This window comes from Oncorhynchus nerka, linkage group LG12, assembly GCF_034236695.1.
Source record: "Oncorhynchus nerka isolate Pitt River linkage group LG12, Oner_Uvic_2.0, whole genome shotgun sequence".
In the NCBI taxonomy this organism is placed as follows: domain Eukaryota; kingdom Metazoa; phylum Chordata; class Actinopteri; order Salmoniformes; family Salmonidae; genus Oncorhynchus; species Oncorhynchus nerka.
This window is the reverse complement of record NC_088407.1, coordinates 70338228-70353934: the sequence shown is the minus strand read 5'-3', so window position 1 is coordinate 70353934 and position 15707 is coordinate 70338228. Positions and strand designations below refer to the sequence as shown.

General features: G+C 38.4%; 18 non-coding genes across 18 annotated transcripts; all 18 read left to right on the top strand.

The window, feature by feature from the left end:
- Positions 1–448: 448 nt before the first annotated feature.
- trnal-uaa (transfer RNA leucine (anticodon UAA)) lies at positions 449–535 on the top strand. The gene has a single exon. It is a non-coding gene; the product is annotated as a tRNA-Leu (tRNA).
- A 550-nt stretch (positions 536–1085) lies between these two features.
- trnal-uaa (transfer RNA leucine (anticodon UAA)) lies at positions 1086–1168 on the top strand. Its single transcript has one exon. It is a non-coding gene; the product is annotated as a tRNA-Leu (tRNA).
- A 539-nt stretch (positions 1169–1707) lies between these two features.
- Positions 1708–1790, top strand: trnal-uaa (transfer RNA leucine (anticodon UAA)). The gene has a single exon. It is a non-coding gene; the product is annotated as a tRNA-Leu (tRNA).
- A 540-nt stretch (positions 1791–2330) lies between these two features.
- trnal-uaa (transfer RNA leucine (anticodon UAA)) lies at positions 2331–2413 on the top strand. Its single transcript has one exon. It is a non-coding gene; the product is annotated as a tRNA-Leu (tRNA).
- A 550-nt stretch (positions 2414–2963) lies between these two features.
- trnal-uaa (transfer RNA leucine (anticodon UAA)) lies at positions 2964–3046 on the top strand. The gene has a single exon. It is a non-coding gene; the product is annotated as a tRNA-Leu (tRNA).
- A 539-nt stretch (positions 3047–3585) lies between these two features.
- Positions 3586–3667, top strand: trnal-uaa (transfer RNA leucine (anticodon UAA)). The gene has a single exon. It is a non-coding gene; the product is annotated as a tRNA-Leu (tRNA).
- Positions 3668–4217: 550 nt separating this feature from the next.
- On the top strand, positions 4218–4300 carry trnal-uaa (transfer RNA leucine (anticodon UAA)). The gene has a single exon. It is a non-coding gene; the product is annotated as a tRNA-Leu (tRNA).
- A 546-nt stretch (positions 4301–4846) lies between these two features.
- Positions 4847–4933, top strand: trnal-uaa (transfer RNA leucine (anticodon UAA)). The gene has a single exon. It is a non-coding gene; the product is annotated as a tRNA-Leu (tRNA).
- A 546-nt stretch (positions 4934–5479) lies between these two features.
- On the top strand, positions 5480–5566 carry trnal-uaa (transfer RNA leucine (anticodon UAA)). The gene has a single exon. It is a non-coding gene; the product is annotated as a tRNA-Leu (tRNA).
- A 546-nt stretch (positions 5567–6112) lies between these two features.
- Positions 6113–6199, top strand: trnal-uaa (transfer RNA leucine (anticodon UAA)). Its single transcript has one exon. It is a non-coding gene; the product is annotated as a tRNA-Leu (tRNA).
- A 550-nt stretch (positions 6200–6749) lies between these two features.
- Positions 6750–6832, top strand: trnal-uaa (transfer RNA leucine (anticodon UAA)). Its single transcript has one exon. It is a non-coding gene; the product is annotated as a tRNA-Leu (tRNA).
- Positions 6833–8408: 1576 nt separating this feature from the next.
- trnal-uaa (transfer RNA leucine (anticodon UAA)) lies at positions 8409–8491 on the top strand. Its single transcript has one exon. It is a non-coding gene; the product is annotated as a tRNA-Leu (tRNA).
- Positions 8492–10076: 1585 nt separating this feature from the next.
- Positions 10077–10163, top strand: trnal-uaa (transfer RNA leucine (anticodon UAA)). The gene has a single exon. It is a non-coding gene; the product is annotated as a tRNA-Leu (tRNA).
- Positions 10164–10713: 550 nt separating this feature from the next.
- trnal-uaa (transfer RNA leucine (anticodon UAA)) lies at positions 10714–10796 on the top strand. The gene has a single exon. It is a non-coding gene; the product is annotated as a tRNA-Leu (tRNA).
- Positions 10797–11342: 546 nt separating this feature from the next.
- Positions 11343–11429, top strand: trnal-uaa (transfer RNA leucine (anticodon UAA)). The gene has a single exon. It is a non-coding gene; the product is annotated as a tRNA-Leu (tRNA).
- A 550-nt stretch (positions 11430–11979) lies between these two features.
- trnal-uaa (transfer RNA leucine (anticodon UAA)) lies at positions 11980–12062 on the top strand. The gene has a single exon. It is a non-coding gene; the product is annotated as a tRNA-Leu (tRNA).
- A 1577-nt stretch (positions 12063–13639) lies between these two features.
- trnal-uaa (transfer RNA leucine (anticodon UAA)) lies at positions 13640–13722 on the top strand. Its single transcript has one exon. It is a non-coding gene; the product is annotated as a tRNA-Leu (tRNA).
- A 1588-nt stretch (positions 13723–15310) lies between these two features.
- On the top strand, positions 15311–15393 carry trnal-uaa (transfer RNA leucine (anticodon UAA)). Its single transcript has one exon. It is a non-coding gene; the product is annotated as a tRNA-Leu (tRNA).
- The last annotated feature ends 314 nt before the right edge of the window (positions 15394–15707 follow it).

Sequence of the window (15707 nt, the reverse complement as noted above, 5' to 3'; positions counted from 1 at the left end):
CTTCATGTATTTCACTGGGCTCTTGATTGTACTTTACACCAGGATGGCTGAGTGGTTTAGACTGTTGGAATAAAAATCCAATGAATGCTATGTTCTTGTGGGTACCAACCGCATTCCTGGAAAAAAATTACTTTGGATGTAATCAACCCACCTTTCATTCATTTCCAATTAGCGTGGATCAAATCTGAAAGAAATGACTATGACAAGTTCTTCTACTTTGACTCTGCTCTTGTTAGTCTTTTAGAAACGCCTGGATGTCAGTGTGTTTAAGGCGCTAGACTCATGATCGAATTTCAAATGTTCTTGTTTGTTCCAAACCTACTTCTGGTAGAAAGTTTGATTTGGATGTAATCAAGTTTTATTTACATATTGTCTGGATCAAAGCCAAAAGATCTAACTGTGTGCTCCTTATTCCATTTTCACTGCGCCCTTGATTTTTGTACATTACACCAGGATGGATGGCCGAGAGGTTAAGGTGTTGGACTTAAGATCCAATGGACATATGTCCTCGTGGGTTCGAACCCCACTCCTGGTATGAATTCATCTATCATTTGGATCTTATCAATTCTCCTTTCACTCATTTGAAATTTATTTGGATGAAAGCTGAAAGAATTGACTTTGTTCCCCTTATACCGCCTTCATGTATTTCACTGGGCTCTTGATTGTACTTTACACCAGGATGGCTGAGTGGTTTAGACTGTTGGAATAAAATTCCAATGAATGCTATGTTCTTGTGGGTACCAACCGCATTCCTGGAGAAAAATTACTTTGGATGTAATCAACCCACCTTTCATTCATTTCCAATTAGCGTGGATCAAATCTGAAAGAAATGACTATGACAAGTTCTTCTACTTTGACTCAGCTCTTGTTAGTCTTTTAGAAACGCCTGGATGTCAGTGTATTTAAGGCGCTAGACTCATGATCGAATTTCAAATGTTCTTGTTTGTTCCAAACCTACATCTGGTAGAAAGTTTGATTTGGATGTAATCAAGTTTTATTTACATATTGTCTGGATCAAAGCCAAAAGATCTAACTGTGTGCTCCATATTCCATTTTCACTGCGCCCTTGATTTTGCTTTTATTACACCAGGATGGCCGAGAGGTTAAGGCGTTGGACTTAAGATCCAATGGACATATGTCCTCGTGGGTTCGAACCCCACTCCTGGTATGAATTCATCTATCATTTGGATGTTATCAATTGTCCTTTTATTTATTTGGATGAAAGCTGAAAGAATTGACTTTGTTCCCCTTATACCGCCTTCATGTATTTCACTGGGCTCTTGATTGTACTTTACACCAGGATGGCTGAGTGGTTTAGACTGTTGGAATAAAAATCCAATGAATGATATGTTCTTGTGGGTACCAACCGCATTCCTGGAAAAAACTTACTTTGGATGTAATCAACCCACCTTTCATTCATTTCCAATTAGCGTAGATCAAATCTGAAAGACATGACTATGACAAGTTCTTCTACTTTGACTCTGCTCTTGTTAGTCTTTTAGAAACACCTGGATGTCAGTGTGTTTAAGGCGCTAGACTCATGATCGAAATTCAAATGTTCTTGTTTGTTCCAAACCTACATCTGGTAGAAAGTTTGATTTGGATGTAATCAAGTTTTATTTACATATTGTCTGGATCAAAGCCAAAAGATCTAACTGTGTGCTCCTTATTCCATTTTCACTGCGCCCTTGATTTTGTGTTTATTACACCATGATGGCCGAGAGGTTAAGGCTTTGGACTTAATATCCAATGGACATATGTCCTTGTGGGTTCGAACCCCACTCCTGGTATGAATTCATCTATCATTTGGATGTTATCAATTGTCCTTTTATTTATTTGGATGAAAGCTGAAAGAATTGACTTTGTTCCCGTTATACCGCCTTCATGTATTTCACTGGGCTCTTGATTGTACTTTACACCAGGATGGCTGAGTGGTTTAGACTGTTGGAATAAAATTCCAATGAATGCTATGTTCTTGTGGGTACCAACCGCATTCCTGGAAAAAACTTACTTTGGATGTAATCAAACCACCTTTCATTCATTTCCAATTAGCGTGGATCAAATCTGAAAGACATGACTATGACAAGTTCTTCTACTTTGACTCTGCTCTTGTTAGTCTTTTAGAAACACCTGGATGTCAGTGTGTTTAAGGCGCTAGACTCATGATCGAAATTCAAATGTTCTTTGTTTGTTCCAAACCTACATCTGGTAGAAAGTTTGATTTGGATGTAATCAAGTTTTATTTACATATTGTCTGGATCAAAGCCAAAAGATCTAACTGTGTGCTCCTTATTCCATTTTGACTGCGCACTTGATTTTGTGTTTATTACACCAGGATGGCCGAGAGGTTAAGGCGTTGGACTTAAGATCCAATGGACATATGTCCTCGTGGGTTCGAACCCCACTCCTGGTATGAATTCATCTATCATTTGGATCTTATCAATTGTCCTTTCAATCATTTGAAATTTATTTGGATGAAAGCTGAAAGAATTGACTTTGTTCCCCTTATACCGCCTTCATGTATTTCACTGGGCTCTTGATTGTACTTTACACCAGGATGGCTGAGTGGTTTAGACTGTTGGAATAAAATTCCAATGAATGCTATGTTCTTGTGGGTACCAACCGCATTCCTGGAAAAAACTTACTTTGGATGTAATCAAACCACCTTTCATTCATTTCCAATTAGCGTGGATCAAATCTGAAAGACATGACTATGACAAGTTCTTCTACTTTGATTCTGCTCTTTTTAGTCTTTTAGAAACGCCTGGATGTCAGTGTATTTAAGGCGCTAGACTCATGATCGAATTTCAAATGTTCTTGTTTGTTCCAAACCTACATCTGGTAGAAAGTTTGATTTGGATGTAATCAAGTTTTATTTACATATTGTCTGGATCAAAGCCAAAAGATCTAACTGTGTGCTCCATATTCCATTTTCACTGCGCCCTTGATTTTGCTTTTATTACACCAGGATGGCCGAGAGGTTAAGGCGTTGGACTTAAGATCCAATGGACATATGTCCTCGTGGGTTCGAACCCCACTCCTGGTATGAATTCATCTATCATTTGGATGTTATCAATTGTCCTTTTATTTATTTGGATGAAAGCTGAAAGAATTGACTTTGTTCCCCTTATACCGCCTTCATGTATTTCACTGGGCTCTTGATTGTACTTTACACCAGGATGGCTGAGTGGTTTAGACTGTTGGAATAAAAATCCAATGAATGATATGTTCTTGTGGGTACCAACCGCATTCCTGGAAAAAACTTACTTTGGATGTAATCAACCCACCTTTCATTCATTTCCAATTAGCGTAGATCAAATCTGAAAGACATGACTATGACAAGTTCTTCTACTTTGACTCTGCTCTTGTTAGTCTTTTAGAAACACCTGGATGTCAGTGTGTTTAAGGCGCTAGACTCATGATCGAATTTCAAATGTTCTTGTTTGTTCCAAACCTACATCTGGTAGAAAGTTTGATTTGGATGTAATCAAGTTTTATTTACATATTGTCTGGATCAAAGCCAAAAGATCTAACTGTGTGCTCCTTATTCCATTTTCACTGCGCCCTTGATTTTGTGTTTATTACACCAGGATGGCCGAGAGGTTAAGGCGTTGGACTTAAGATCCAATGGACATATGTCCTCGTGGGTTGAACCCCACTCCTGGTATGAATTCATCTATCATTTGGATGTTATCAATTGTCCTTTCACTCATTTGAAATTTATTTGGATGAAAGCTGAAAGAATTGACTTTGTTCCCCTTATACCGCCTTCATGTATTTCACTGGGCTCTTGATTGTACTTTACACCAGGATGGCTGAGTGGTTTAGACTGTTGGAATAAAAATCCAATGAATGCTATGTTCTTGTGGGTACCAACCGCATTCCTGGAAAAAACTTACTTTGGATGTAATCAACCCACCTTTCATTCATTTCCAATTAGCGTGGATCAAATCTGAAAGAAATGACTATGACAAGTTCTTCTACTTTGACTCAGCTCTTGTTAGTCTTTTAGAAACGCCTGGATGTCAGTGTGTTTAAGGCGCTAGACTCATGATCGAAATTCAAATGTTCTTGTTTGTTCCAAACCTACATCTGGTAGAAAGTTTGATTTGGATGTAATCAAGTTTTATTTACATATTGTCTGGATCAAAGCCAAAAGATCTAACTGTGTGCTCCTTATTCCATTTTCACTGCGCCCTTGATTTTGTGTTTATTACACCAGGATGGCCGAGAGGTTAAGGCGTTGGACTTAAGATCCAATGGACATATGTCCTCGTGGGTTCGAACCCCACTCCTGGTATGAATTCATCTATCATTTGGATCTTATCAATTCTCCTTTCACTCATTTGAAATTTATTTGGATGAAAGCTGAAAGAATTGACTTTGTTCCCCTTATACCGCCTTCATGTATTTCACTGGGCTCTTGATTGTACTTTACACCAGGATGGCTGAGTGGTTTAGACTGTTGGAATAAAAATCCAATGAATGCTATGTTCTTGTGGGTACCAACCGCATTCCTGGAAAAAAATTACTTTGGATGTAATGAACCCACCTTTCATTCATTTCCAATTAGCGTGGATCAAATCTGAAAGAAATGACTATGACAAGTTCTTCTACTTTGACTCAGCTCTTGTTAGTCTTTTAGAAACGCCTGGATGTCAGTGTGTTTAAGGCGCTAGACTCATGATCGAAATTCAAATGTTCTTGTTTGTTCCAAACCTACATCTGGTAGAAAGTTTGATTTGGATGTAATCAAGTTTTATTTACATATTGTCTGGATCAAAGCCAAAAGATCTGTGTGCTCCTTATTCCATTTTCACTGCGCCCTTGATTTTTTGTATATTACACCAGGATGGATGGCCGAGAGGTTAAGGCGTTGGACTTAAGATCCAATGGACATATGTCCTCGTGGGTTCGAACCCCACTCCTGGTATGAATTCATCTATCATTTGGATCTTATCAATTCTCCTTTCACTCATTTGAAATTTATTTGGATGAAAGCTGAAAGAATTGACTTTGTTCCCCTTATACCGCCTTCATGTATTTCACTGGGCTCTTGATTGTACTTTACACCAGGATGGCTGAGTGGTTTAGACTGTTGGAATAAAAATCCAATGAATGCTATGTTCTTGTGGGTACCAACCGCATTCCTGGAAAAAAATTACTTTGGATGTAATGAACCCACCTTTCATTCATTTCCAATTAGCGTGGATTAAATCTGAAAGAAATGACTATGACAAGTTCTTCTACTTTGACTCAGCTCTTGTTAGTCTTTTAGAAACGCCTGGATGTCAGTGTGTTTAAGGCGCTAGACTCATGATCGAAATTCAAATGTTCTTGTTTGTTCCAAACCTACATCTGGTAGAAAGTTTGATTTGGATGTAATCAAGTTTTATTTACATATTGTCTGGATCAAAGCCAAAAGATCTGTGTGCTCCTTATTCCATTTTCACTGCGCCCTTGATTTTTTGTATATTACACCAGGATGGATGGCCGAGAGGTTAAGGCATTGGACTTAAGATCCAATGGACATATGTCCTCGTGGGTTCGAACCCCACTCCTGGTATGAATTCATCTATCATTTGGATCTTATCAATTCTCCTTTCACTCATTTGAAATTTATTTGGATGAAAGCTGAAAGAATTGACTTTGTTCCCCTTATACCGCCTTCATGTATTTCACTGGGCTCTTGATTGTACTTTACACCAGGATGGCTGAGTGGTTTAGACTGTTGGAATAAAAATCCAATGAATGCTATGTTCTTGTGGGTACCAACCGCATTCCTGGAAAAAAATTACTTTGGATGTAATCAACCCACCTTTCATTCATTTCCAATTAGCGTGGATCAAATCTGAAAGAAATGACTATGACAAGTTCTTCTACTTTGACTCAGCTCTTGTTAGTCTTTTAGAAACGCCTGGATGTCAGTGTGTTTAAGGCGCTAGACTCATGATCGAAATTCAAATGTTCTTGTTTGTTCCAAACCTACATCTGGTAGAAAGTTTGATTTGGATGTAATCAAGTTTTATTTACATATTGTCTGGATCAAAGCCAAAAGATCTGTGTGCTCCTTATTCCATTTTCACTGCGCCCTTGATTTTTTGTATATTACACCAGGATGGATGGCCGAGAGGTTAAGGCGTTGGACTTAAGATCCAATGGACATATGTCCTCGTGGGTTCGAACCCCACTCCTGGTATGAATTGATCTATCATTAGGATCTTATCAATTCTCCTTTCACTCATTTGAAATTTATTTGGATGAAAGCTGAAAGAATTGACTTTGTTCCCCTTATACCGCCTTCATGTATTTCACTGGGCTCTTGATTGTACTTTACACCAGGATGGCTGAGTGGTTTAGACTGTTGGAATAAAAATCCAATGAATGCTATGTTCTTGTGGGTACCAAACGCATTCCTGGAAAAAACTTACTTTGGATGTAATCAACCCACCTTTCATTCATTTCCAATTAGCGTAGATCAAATCTGAAAGACATGACTATGACAAGTTCTTCTACTTTGACTCTGCTCTTGTTAGTCTTTTAGAAACACCTGGATGTCAGTGTGTTTAAGGCGCTAGACTCATGATCGAAATTCAAATGTTCTTGTTTGTTCCAAACCTACATCTGGTAGAAAGTTTGATTTGGATGTAATCAAGTTTTATTTACATATTGTCTGGATCAAAGCCAAAAGATCTAACTGTGTGCTCCTTATTCCATTTTGACTGCGCCCTTGATTTTATGTTTATTACACCAGGATGGCCGAGAGGTTAAGGCGTTGGACTTAAGATCCAATGGACATATGTCCTCGTGGGTTCGAACCCCACTCCTGGTATAAATTCATCTATCATTTGGATGTTATCAATTGTCCTTTCATTCATTTGGATGAAAGCTGAAAGAATTGACTTTGTTCCCCTTATACCGCCTTCATGTATTTCACTGGGCTCTTGATTGTACTTTACACCAGGATGGCTGAGTGGTTTAGACTGTTGGAATAAAATCCAATGAATGCTATGTTCTTGTGGGTACCAACCGCATTCCTGGAAAAAACTTACTTTGGATGTAATCAACCCACCTTTCATTCATTTCCAATTAGCGTGGATCAAATCTGAAAGACATGACTATGACAAGTTCTTCTACTTTGACTCTGCTCTTGTTAGTCTTTTAGAAACACCTGGATGTCAGTGTTGCTTCTACCTGAGAGGCTTGCGTCCCAACTAGAGCTCTGGAAATGCAAATGCGCTCGCTAAATGCTAAAATAGTATTAGTTAAAACTCAAACTTTCATTAAAATACACATGCAGGGTATCGAATTAAAGCTACACTCGTTGTGAATCCAGGCAACAAGTCAGATTTTAAAATGCTTTTCGGCGAAAGCATGAGAAGCTATTATCTGATAGCATGCACCAATACACTACAACACAAAAGCCACGCAGGGGACGTAAACAAAATAATTAGCATTTTCGTTACACAAACCGCACAATAAAATAGAAAACAGTCATTACCTTTCACCATCTTCTTTGTTGGCACTCCTAGATGTCCCATAAACACTATTGGGTCTTTATTTCGATTAAATCGGTCCATATAAAGCCAAGATATCGTTATATGTAGACTGTGTGATAAATCGAAAAAACAGCGTTTTCAAAACGTAACGTCATTTTTTAAAATTCAAAAGTCGATTTGATAAACTTTCACAAAACACTTCGAAATACGTTTGTAATGCAACTTTAGGTATTAGTAAACGTTAATAAGCGATAAAATTCATCAGGAGGCGATGTAAAGATCATTAGCTGTCCGTCTGGAAAAATGTCCGGCTAGAAACTCAACGAAAATATCCGGTCCTAGACCTGAAGAAATACGGTGCCTTGCATGTGTTTGACCAAGAAAAAACTCGAAGGGAAATGACAAGACTCTAGACACCGTGTGGAAGCTGTAGGTACTGCATCCTCAGTCAATTAATTGTGGTTCACCTTTATCAATGGGTTCAAGTAGCGCATGGATATATTTTCCCATTTTCAGTGATCAGTTTTTCCTGTGCTTTTCGATGTAAATGCCGTTCTGGTAAAGCCACAGCAGTGATTTAACCAGTTTTATAAACGTCTGAGTGTTTTCTATCCACACAGACTAAGCAAATGCATATACTATATTCCTGGCATGAGTAGCAGGGCGCTGAAATGTTGCGCGATTTTTAACAGAATGTTCAAAAAAGTAGAGGGTAGAAGGAAGAGGTTAAGGCGCTAGACTCATGATCGAAATTCAAATGTTCTTGTTTGTTCCAAACCTACATCTGGTAGAAAGTTTGATTTGGATGTAATCAAGTTTTATTTACATATTGTCTGGATCAAAGCCAAAAGATCTAACTGTGTGCTGCTTATTCCATTTTCACTGCGCCCTTGATTTTGTGTTTATTACACCAGGATGGCCGAGAGGTTAAGGCGTTGGACTTAAGATCCAATGGACATATGTCCTCGTGGGTTCGAACCCCACTCCTGGTATAAATTCATCTATCATTTCGAAGTTATCAATTGTCCTTTCACTCATTTGAAATTTATTTGGATGAAAGCTGAAAGAATTGACTTTGTTCCCCTTATACCGCCTTCAAGTATTTCACTGGGCTCTTGATTGTACTTTACACCAGGATGGCTGAGTGGTTTAGACTGTTGGAATAAAAATCCAATGAATGCTATGTTCTTGTGGGTACCAACCGCATTCCTGGAAAAAACTTACTTAGGATGTAATCAACCCACCTTTCATTCATTTCCAATTAGCGTGGATCAAATCTGAAAGACATGACTATGACAAGTTCTTCTACTTTGACTCTGCTCTTGTTAGTCTTTTAGAAACACCTGGATGTCAGTGTTGCTTCTACCTGAGACGCTTGCGTCCCAACTAGAGCTCTGGAAATGCAAATGCGCTACGCTAAATGCTAATAGTATTAGTTAAAACTCAAACTTTCATTAAAATACACATGCAGGGTATCGAATTAAAGCTACACTCGTTGTGAATCCAGGCAACAAGTCAGATTTTTAAAATGCTTTTCGGCGAAAGCATGAGAAGCTATTATCTGATAGCATGCATCAATACACTACAACACAAAAGCCACGCAGGGGACGTAAACAAAATAATTAGCATTTCGGCGTTACACAAACCGCACAATAAAATAGAAAACAGTCATTACCTTTCACCATCTTCTTTGTTGGCACTCCTAGATGTCCCATAAACACTATTGGGTCTTTATTTCGATTAAATCGGTCCATATAAAGCCAAGATATCGTTATATGTAGACTGTGTGATAAACGAAAAAAACAGCGTTTTCAAAACGTAACGTCATTTTTTAAAATTCTAAAAGTCGATGATAAACTTTCACAAAACACTTCGAAATACGTTTGTAATGCAACTTTAGGTATTAGTAAACGTTAATAAGCGATAAAATTCATCAGGAGGCGATGTAAAGATCATTAGCTGTCCGTCTGGAAAAATGTCCGGCTAGAAACTCAACGAAAATATCCGGTCCTAGACCTGAAGAAATACGGTGCCTTGCATGTGTTTGACCAAGAAAAAACTCGAAGGGAAATGACAAGACTCTAGACACCGTGTGGAACCTGTAGGTACTGCATCATCAGTCAATTAATTGTGGTTCACCTTTATCAATGGGTTCAAGTAGCGCATGGATATATTTTCCCATTTTCAGTGATGAGTTTTTCCTGTGCTTTTCGATGTAAATGCCGTTCTGGTAAAGCCACAGCAGTGATTTAACCAGTTTTATAAACGTCTGAGTGTTTTCTATCCACACAGACTAAGCAAATGCATATACTATATTCCTGGCATGAGTAGCAGGGCGCTGAAATGTTGCGCGATTTTTAACAGAATGTTCAAAAAAGTAGAGGGTAGAAGGAAGAGGTTAAGGCGCTAGACTCATGATCGAAATTCAAATGTTCTTGTTTGTTCCAAACCTACATCTGGTAGAAAGTTTGATTTGGATGTAATCAAGTTTTATTTACATATTGTCTGGATCAAAGCCAAAAGATCTGTGTGCTCCTTATTCCATTTTCACTGCGCCCTTGATTTTTTGTATATTACACCAGGATGGATGGCCGAGAGGTTAAGGCGTTGGACTTAAGATCCAATGGACATATGTCCTCGTGGGTTCGAACCCCACTCCTGGTATGAATTCATCTATCATTAGGATCTTATCAATTCTCCTTTCACTCATTTGAAATTTATTTGGATGAAAGCTGAAAGAATTGACTTTGTTCCCCTTATACCGCCTTCATGTATTTCACTGGGCTCTTGATTGTACTTTACACCAGGATGGCTGAGTGGTTTAGACTGTTGGAATAAAAATCCAATGAATGCTATGTTCTTGTGGGTACCAAACGCATTCCTGGAAAAAACTTACTTTGGATGTAATCAACCCACCTTTCATTCATTTCCAATTAGCGTAGATCAAATCTGAAAGACATGACTATGACAAGTTCTTCTACTTTGACTCTGCTCTTGTTAGTCTTTTAGAAACACCTGGATGTCAGTGTGTTTAAGGCGCTAGACTCATGATCGAAATTCAAATGTTCTTGTTTGTTCCAAACCTACATCTGGTAGAAAGTTTGATTTGGATGTAATCAAGTTTTATTTACATATTGTCTGGATCAAAGCCAAAAGATCTAACTGTGTGCTCCTTATTCCATTTTGACTGCGCCCTTGATTTTATGTTTATTACACCAGGATGGCCGAGAGGTTAAGGCGTTGTACTTAAGATCCAATGGACATATGTCCTCGTGGGTTCGAACCCCACTCCTGGTATGAATTCATCTATCATTTGGATCTTATCAATTCTCCTTTCACTCATTTGAAATTTATTTGGATGAAAGCTGAAAGAATTGACTTTGTTCCCCTTATACCGCCTTCATGTATTTCACTGGGCTCTTGATTGTACTTTACACCAGGATGGCTGAGTGGTTTAGACTGTTGGAATAAAAATCCAATGAATGCTATGTTCTTGTGGGTACCAACCGCATTCCTGGAAAAAAATTACTTTGGATGTAATGAACCCACCTTTCATTCATTTCCAATTAGCGTGGATTAAATCTGAAAGAAATGACTATGACAAGTTCTTCTACTTTGACTCAGCTCTTGTTAGTCTTTTAGAAACGCCTGGATGTCAGTGTGTTTAAGGCGCTAGACTCATGATCGAAATTCAAATGTTCTTGTTTGTTCCAAACCTACATCTGGTAGAAAGTTTGATTTGGATGTAATCAAGTTTTATTTACATATTGTCTGGATCAAAGCCAAAAGATCTGTGTGCTCCTTATTCCATTTTCACTGCGCCCTTGATTTTTTGTATATTACACCAGGATGGATGGCCGAGAGGTTAAGGCATTGGACTTAAGATCCAATGGACATATGTCCTCGTGGGTTCGAACCCCACTCCTGGTATGAATTCATCTATCATTTGGATCTTATCAATTCTCCTTTCACTCATTTGAAATTTATTTGGATGAAAGCTGAAAGAATTGACTTTGTTCCCCTTATACCGCCTTCATGTATTTCACTGGGCTCTTGATTGTACTTTACACCAGGATGGCTGAGTGGTTTAGACTGTTGGAATAAAAATCCAATGAATGCTATGTTCTTGTGGGTACCAAACGCATTCCTGGAAAAAACTTACTTTGGATGTAATCAACCCACCTTTCATTCATTTCCAATTAGCGTAGATCAAATCTGAAAGACATGACTATGACAAGTTCTTCTACTTTGACTCTGCTCTTGTTAGTCTTTTAGAAACACCTGGATGTCAGTGTGTTTAAGGCGCTAGACTCATGATCGAAATTCAAATGTTCTTGTTTGTTCCAAACCTACATCTGGTAGAAAGTTTGATTTGGATGTAATCAAGTTTTATTTACATATTGTCTGGATCAAAGCCAAAAGATCTAACTGTGTGCTCCTTATTCCATTTTGACTGCGCCCTTGATTTTATGTTTATTACACCAGGATGGCCGAGAGGTTAAGGCGTTGGACTTAAGATCCAATGGACATATGTCCTCGTGGGTTCGAACCCCACTCCTGGTATAAATTCATCTATCATTTGGATGTTATCAATTGTCCTTTCATTCATTTGGATGAAAGCTGAAAGAATTGACTTTGTTCCCCTTATACCGCCTTCATGTATTTCACTGGGCTCTTGATTGTACTTTACACCAGGATGGCTGAGTGGTTTAGACTGTTGGAATAAAAATCCAATGAATGCTATGTTCTTGTGGGTACCAACCGCATTCCTGGAAAAAACTTACTTTGGATGTAATCAACCCACCTTTCATTCATTTCCAATTAGCGTGGATCAAATCTGAAAGACATGACTATGACAAGTTCTTCTACTTTGACTCTGCTCTTGTTAGTCTTTTAGAAACACCTGGATGTCAGTGTTGCTTCTACCTGAGAGGCTTGCGTCCCAACTAGAGCTCTGGAAATGCAAATGCGCTACGCTAAATGCTAATAGTATTAGTTAAAACTCAAACTTTCATTAAAATACACATGCAGGGTATCGAATTAAAGCTACACTCGTTGTGAATCCAGGCAACAAGTCAGATTTTTAAAATGCTTTTCGGCGAAAGCATGAGAAGCTATTATCTGATAGCATGCACCAATACACTACAACACAAAAGCCACGCAGGGGACGTAAACAAAATAATTAGCATTTCGGCGTTACACAAACCGCACAATAAAATAGAAAACAGTCATTACCTTTCACCATCTTCTTTGTTGGCACTCCTAGATGTCCCATAAACACTATTGGGTCTTTATTTCGATTAAATCGGTCCATATAAAGCCAAGATATCGTTATATGTAGACTGTGTGATAAACGAAAAAAACAGCGTTTTCAAAACGTAACGTCATTTTTTAAAATTCAAAAAGTCGACGATAAACTTTCACAAAACACTTCGAAATACGTTTGTAATGCAACTTTAGGTATTAGTAAACGTTAATAAGCGATAAAATTCATCAGGAGGCGATGTAAAGATCATTAGCTGTCCGTCTGGAAAAATGTCCGGCTAGAAACTCAACGAAAATATCCGGTCCTAGACCTGAAGAAATACGGTGCCTTGCATGTGTTTGACCAAGAAAAAACTCGAAGGGAAATGACAAGACTCTAGACACCGTGTGGAAGCTGTAGGTACTGCATCCTCAGTCAATTAATTGTGGTTCACCTTTATCAATGGGTTCAAGTAGCGCATGGATATATTTTCCCATTTTCAGTGATCAGTTTTTCCTGTGCTTTTCGATGTAAATGCCGTTCTGGTAAAGCCACAGCAGTGATTTAACCAGTTTTATAAACGTCTGAGTGTTTTCTATCCACACAGACTAAGCAAATGCATATACTATATTCCTGGCATGAGTAGCAGGGCGCTGAAATGTTGCGCGATTTTTAACAGAATGTTCAAAAAGTAGAGGGTAGAAGGAAGAGGTTAAGGCGCTAGACTCATGATCGAAATTCAAATGTTCTTGTTTGTTCCAAACCTACATCTGGTAGAAAGTTTGATTTGGATGTAATCAAGTTTTATTTACATATTGTCTGGATCAAAGCCAAAAGATCTAACTGTGTGCTGCTTATTCCATTTTCACTGCGCCCTTGATTTTGTGTTTATTACACCAGGATGGCCGAGAGGTTAAGGCGTTGGACTTAAGATCCAATGGACATATGTCCTCGTGGGTTCGAACCCCACTCCTGGTATAAATTCATCTATCATTTCGAAGTTATCAATTGTCCTTTCACTCATTTGAAATTTATTTGGATGAAAGCTGAAAGAATTGACTTTGTTCCCCTTATACCGCCTTCAAGTATTTCACTGGGCTCTTGATTGTACTTTACACCAGGATGGCTGAGTGGTTTAGACTGTTGGAATAAAAATCCAATGAATGCTATGTTCTTGTGGGTACCAACCGCATTCCTGGAAAAAACTTACTTAGGATGTAATCAACCCACCTTTCATTCATTTCCAATTAGCGTGGATCAAATCTGAAAGACATGACTATGACAAGTTCTTCTACTTTGACTCTGCTCTTGTTAGTCTTTTAGAAACACCTGGATGTCAGTGTTGCTTCTACCTGAGACGCTTGCGTCCCAACTAGAGCTCTGGAAATGCAAATGCGCTACGCTAAATGCTAATAGTATTAGTTAAAACTCAAACTTTCATTAAAATACACATACAGGGTATCGAATTAAAGCTACACTCGTTGTGAATCCAGGCAACAAGTCAGATTTTTAAAATGCTTTTCGGCGAAAGCATGAGAAGCTATTATCTGATAGCATGCATCAATACACTACAACACAAAAGCCACGCAGGGGACGTAAACAAAATAATTAGCATTTCGGCGTTACAAAACCGCACAATAAAATAGAAAACAGTCATTACCTTTCACCATCTTCTTTGTTGGCACTCCTAGATGTCCCATAAACACTATTGGGTCTTTATTTCGATTAAATCGGTCCATATAAAGCCAAGATATCGTTATATGTAGACTGTGTGATAAACGAAAAAAACAGCGTTTTCAAAACGTAACGTCATTTTTTTAAATTCTAAAAGTCGATGATAAACTTTCACAAAACACTTCGAAATACGTTTGTAATGCAACTTTAGGTATTAGTAAACGTTAATAAGCGATAAAATTCATCAGGAGGCGATGTAAAGATCATTAGCTGTCCGTCTGGAAAAATGTCCGGCTAGAAACTCAACGAAAATATCCGGTCCTAGACCTGAAGAAATACGGTGCCTTGCATGTGTTTGACCAAGAAAAAACTCGAAGGGAAATGACAAGACTCTAGACACCGTGTGGAACCTGTAGGTACTGCATCATCAGTCAATTAATTGTGGTTCACCTTTATCAATGGGTTCAAGTAGCGCATGGATATATTTTCCCATTTTCAGTGATGAGTTTTTCCTGTGCTTTTCGATGTAAATGCCGTTCTGGTAAAGCCACAGCAGTGATTTAACCAGTTTTATAAACGTTTGAGTGTTTTCTATCCACACAGACTAAGCAAATGCATATACTATATTCCTGGCATGAGTAGCAGGGCGCTGAAATGTTGCGCGATTTTTAACAGAATGTTCAAAAAAGTAGAGGGTAGAAGGAAGAGGTTAAGGCGCTAGACTCATGATCGAAATTCAAATGTTCTTGTTTGTTCCAAACCTACATCTGGTAGAAAGTTTGATTTGGATGTAATCAAGTTTTATTTACATATTGTCTGGATCAAAGCCAAAAGATCTAACTGTGTGCTGCTTATTCCATTTTCACTGCGCCCTTGATTTTGTGTTTATTACACCAGGATGGCCGAGAGGTTAAGGCGTTGGACTTAAGACCCAATGGACGTATGTCCTCGTGGGTTCGAACCCCACTCCTGGTATGAATTCATCTATCATTTGGATGTTATCAATTGTCCTTTTACTCATTTGAAATTTATTTGGATGAAAGCTGAAAGAATTGACTTTGTTCCCCTTATACCGCCTTCATGTATTTCACTGGGCTCTTGATTGTACTTTACACCAGGATGGCTGAGTGGTTTAGACTGTTGGAATAAAAATCCAATGAATGCTATGTTCTTGTGGGTACCAACCGCATTCCTGGAAAAAAATTACTTTGGATGTAATCAACCCACCTTTCATTAATTTCCAATTAGCGTAGATCAAATCTGAAAGACATGACTATGACAAGTTCTTC